We start from the raw sequence: 5,471 nt of genomic DNA, 5'->3' as shown, positions 1-5,471 counted from the left end.
TATATATATATATAGATATCCCATTTACATAAAATTCAAGTAGCCACACACTTCGTATCATTCACTATGATAGTCTAGATAGAAAATGTGAATGAGAGGAAAACATCAAGGACTTCAGAGATGATCTTAATTTGGGTTTGGTTATGAATATTCATTTTATTAATATATTTAAGTCATTTTGAAAATGTTTCTTTTCACAACATATATTAAGAATAAAATATACCCAAGTACCTACAATTCAGCTTTAAAAAATAAAATAGAAATATAATTGAAAATGTCTGCATATTGCTCCTTGATATTATTCATCTCCTCTTTTCCTTTATGGTTCCAAATACAACCACTGCCTTGCATGGGGCTTTTTAAAATCACTAAGAGAATCTCATAGAAAAGTAACCATAGTCCTGGTCATACCCTTTCTGAAGCCTGTGCTGTCACTGCGTTTCCTTACATGAAGTAGTAATTTCCTCATTGAGAGACTTGTTGCAACATCTTAACTGATAAAAGACTAGATACCAAGATGAAGAGTCAAGAAGAAAGGCAGATGTGGAGAAATGATGATGCAGAGAGGGGCACTGAAGATGTTCTTGTCAATTAACTTTGATCCCATTGAGAAAGAAAAGGTCTGCTGAAAGTGACAAAGTGATAAAGACATGCAGCGTTGAGAGTGAGGGTGAGCCATTTTTATAGATGGGAAGTAGGTGTTCAGCTAATATCAGTGAATGAGTGAATGAATAAATAGATGGAAAAGAGTTGAGCATATATGTTGACTAAATGGAAGAAGCTGAGGGAAAGGGAGAATGTGAAGGTACAGGAGAAGGTGAAAGAAAAAATGGAGTAAGACTGCTGAGTGGGAAGGAAGCAGGAGAGGGTAGGTTCCAGGACTGATCTACCCCACACAGGAAGAGCCCAGGCTTGCATTAGTGATGTGAGGTGGGACATCCAGGTGAGGCTGGGGAGTAGATCAACCTAGAAGTGGAAGAAATGTCCTTCCTAGTGAAAAAATGCAGAGTGCGTATTAATTGTTCTCACCATAAAAACGGTAATTATATGTGATAATGCATTTGTTAATTAGCTAGATTTAATGTTCCCTGAGTGGTATGTTACTTCAAAATATCTTGTTGTACATTATAAATAAATACAATTTTTTCTGTGAACTAAAAAAAGTGAAATTTAAAAATTGTACTTGTAGGCAAAATACACTCAGTACAAGGGAAATGCTTAGATTTTCATTTGTACAGCTAATATTTCAGGATATGCTGGGCCTATAGCCCTCCCTCATCCTCAATTCCACTTCCTCCACTCATCCACTCCTGTGTGCAAGCCCATGGACAGTGGTGACTGCTAATAGCCTCAAAAATATCCATATACATTCTTGGATCTGCTTGAGAACTTTCCTATGGTTTAACTCCCAAGACCATGTTTAAACCTATCTGGGTTGTCTGCTTCACAGATTTCGGATTGAATTATCTTCAAGTGTGTAGATTCTTACCGTGGGGCATTGTACTGACCTTGGGTATTCAAGGAGAGAGATGACTCTTGTTTAAAATTGGGTAAGTGTCCTTAAGCCTTGCTATTCAGTATCCTTCCCCTAAGGTAAAAGAATAACAGACATATGGCATTGGATGGAAGAGTGGAAAATGGCTCTCCTCCTGTTATAAATGCATAAAACAGAGCAACAGGCTTGTTTATGGCCATAAAATGAAGTAAAGCCAGTCAGAGCCTGTGGTTCTAACCAGTGCCTTTTGATGTACAATAGTGCTTAAAAGGAAGAGATAACTTAATATATACCAAATGTTTGCACTCTATAGCAGAAACTGAAAGATTGGAAGGCATAATAGCAGGTAGGCCAACTATAGATACTAGAGACAGTATAGGAGGGGATTGGTAAGAGGGTAGGAGGGAGGGGATCAAGAAAAAAAAATTAATAGATGCAAAAATTAAAAACTATATGTTGATGATAAAATATATGGTACTGTCTCTGACTTGACTAATATGCACCACATCCATGCTGGGAAAGACTATAAGATGCATAGTGATTAAATGTAAATAAAAAATAAAGAAATCAACAACAACAAAAGAAGAGATGGAGAAACCACCATCTGGAAGACCAGTGTGAAGTGTAGTAGGGGATGGAGAGGATGAAGGCATAGTCCTCATTTTTAAGGGCCTTAACAATTAGTACAGGGTCCTAGGCGATTACTTTTTAAAAATGATTAAATGCTGAAATAGGTCTAAAAGTGCATGTAATAGAAGATTCCTGGAAACTGAAACTGAACTTTATTGTAGCACAGTACCCGGTACACTGTAAATATTCCATGAATAAATGCTATGAGGGTTTTAAGCCACAAAATATTTCATAGAGTTTGAAATTTTGAATAGACATTTTACAGGCTTTTCTTTGGAAAAGTAGGTAGACTGGGTTATAACACATTTTCGAAATGTGGGTGATATAAAAAGGAACAAAACTACAAATGTTGATAGAGTTCTCAATTGTTCCTGTTAAACTCTACCTTTCTCGAATGTTCTTTAATAACTTCTGTGGTACCTTTCTACCAACTGATTTCGAACATTCAATGGCTTTGATCAAAATAAGACAAGTATTTCCTGAGTCATTTGACATTCAGCTGTTGCTGAAGATGTTAAAACTACGAGCAAACCTGCTAATCGGTGGTAACAAAGCAGCTTAATCCTGGCTGACCAGAGATTTGTTTTGGATCCTTTAGAGCAACGGAGAGATTCAAGTTTATAAAAAGAGGTAAATAGTCGGTTAGAGATTAGAAGCTAAAAAAGGAAAAGACTTCTTTCCCCCAGACCACACACTGATAGGGAATCTTCCTTGAGCAATTGTTCAAGAATGTTTCATGTTCCCTCCCCCCCACTCCCCTTGGCTTCTCCACCGCCCATCCCTCCCCCTTCCTTGGTCACAGAAGAACTTGATTGGCACTTGTCATCCCTGATAGAGAGAGGAAGATGCTTCAAGACAAGGGGAGGGGGTTAGGGGGAGGCTGTCTGGTCAAAAGCAGTGGTAGTCAAAAGATGATTCCTTCTTTCTGTGTGTGTTTTGTCTCTCTTTAAATTATTCAAATCTGGGTGGCATCTAGGATAACTGGCATTTTGACACAGCTTAAGGGATTGTCTCACTGACACTATTGAACCAAAGCTGCCACCCTTTTAAAAATGTATAAAGAGAGATCTTTGGTATAATCTGATATGTCTACAAGTGAAAGGCAGTTTCGTGCAAAAGGCCGTAAATATTTTTGAACGATTATGTTCATTTTTGACTTATTGTTTTGTTCCATCCATCTACGAGTATAATCTTCATTAACTTAAAAAAGGGAAAAGCTCTTACTTGGTTTTTTTAAAGAATACACATAATAACCCCATGCTTGTCGGTTGATTACAAAGCTGAGGCAGCTGGAGAGAAGGAAGGTGAGGAATTTCTATGCCAGAAAGTTTGTCTTTGTCAGAAATAGTTCTAGTGTTGTGTGTGGAAGGAGCATTGCACTGAGAGTTACGGGGACCCAGTTCTAGCCCCACACATACCATTGCAAATGGAAGGGTCCCAGCAGAGTCACAGACTTGCCTCAATTGCGTTTTCTTCCTTTAGGAAATGAGGCAGTAGACTAGTAGTCCAGATGTCTTTCCGGTTTGAGAATCATGGAATTATTGAGTTATTCTTTTATTTATTCCTTTTCGTAGCGTCTTACCCTTCATGGTCCTTGTGGATAAAGACACTTAGTAAAATTTTAGAACTTCAGTTCAATTCAACATTTACTTATTGGTATCTTTGATGCAGGCACTGTGATAAGCACCTTGGAATAGCGAAGTAAAACAATGGGTGAGACAGATAGGAAGTGCGTCTTCCAGTGCCTGTTCTCAAGGACTTGCAGTTTTTACTTCTCCTGATGCTTTACTTTCTTATATTCTGGTAAGAAGATGCTCCAAAAATAGGATCACCAGGTTTAGCAAATAAAAAAACAATATTTCCAGTTAAACGTAAAATTTGGGTGAACAATATTTTTTATGCAACATTTAGGACATATACTTTTGTAAAAAGTTATTTTATCTAGTTATTTATCTGAAATTTAAATTTAACTGGGCATTCTATGTTTTATCTGGCAACCCTACATGAAATCACCTCTGAACTCTTTTTTGAGACACTAAAAAAATGTAGTTCTAACCACAATTTATTACCCTCGAGTAAAACTGAGTCCAGGAAAATTATAGATACTACATATCTGATCTGGTAGGATTTGTTTATTTAGGCACTTAAATTTGTCTTGAAGGCCTACTCTGTGTTGAGAACTAGGCTGTGTCCTGGAGATATGAGCTGAGCAAAATAGACACAGCTCATGCTATCATGAAGTCTATGGGAGAGCAGGAGGGAAACACATTTAGTAAGTGCTTAATTCTAATCAGTATAAATCCTATGAAAGTACAATGAGAATATATAACAGAGGTGCCTAACCTCATTGGGGGTGGGGCAGGCACTCAGGAAGAAGTGGCATAGAGACCAGCAGATGCTGGACTCCTATCTAGTGAACTGCAGTTCGAGTCCCTAACCCGGTGGCTTAAATCTCATGCCAGGTTTCTGGACATGTGTGTCCAAGATCCCAGGAGAAGAATGGAGGAGAATGGATTATACTGTGATCATCCCCTGGGGGGAGGTGATTTCTTGACTTTCTGTCTCTCTGTCCCGCAAGTGAGTGCATGCTCCCTATAGCAAAAATCTCTCTCTCAAAAAAAAGTTTGTCTTTGTCAGAAATAGTTCTAGTGTTATGGTAATAATAATAATAATAATAAAAGTAGCATTTAACTTGCTACCACTGGGTGCTGCAGAATATAGTCCAGGCAAAGGAACCATTTGGGAAGTTTCATTGCACCCAATGGGGAACGTGTCTCAGTCCCAGAGAAAATATAAATAATAGGTGATAGTCGTTTTTGTTGTCAATGTGTTTTGATTTAGTATAAATCCAAGAGCAGAAAAATATCAAGTATCATATGATAATGAAACACTTTTCTCTGAAAGACCTGTGATTATTAAAACTTTCCTATAGAAGTGATTTCTGAATTAAGAATTCATGAAATTTCTTTCTATTTATAGCTTATATGGAAAATCTAATACAGTGATAGCATCATCTGCGGGTTAATCTAGCTCCATATTGAGTGTCTTCAATTTCAGCAGAAATAGGAAAGCCCATTTCTTCAATACTTTCTTTCATCAATACAGAAGTTGACCTCCTACTGGAACAGAGTTTGAAGAAACTGAAGGAAGTAAAATTCTGTAATAGCCAAACAGCCATTTGGGCATCTAAATATGTAGGTTGCTTTATTATTTATTAAGAAGTCAGGCTACATATAAAAAAAATAGTTTTAGACACAAAGATGATTAGAAACACTGAAAATAAACAATAAAGAACCAGTACTTTTAGGTATTTGAGGGAAAACATGATATCTGGGATCAGAGTGAT

This window comes from Tupaia chinensis, unplaced genomic scaffold (genome assembly GCF_000334495.1).
Source record: "Tupaia chinensis unplaced genomic scaffold, TupChi_1.0 Scaffold000054_1, whole genome shotgun sequence".
Lineage (NCBI taxonomy): Eukaryota > Metazoa > Chordata > Mammalia > Scandentia > Tupaiidae > Tupaia > Tupaia belangeri.
The sequence above is the reverse complement of the archived record's forward strand: the minus strand, read 5'-3'. Positions refer to the sequence as shown.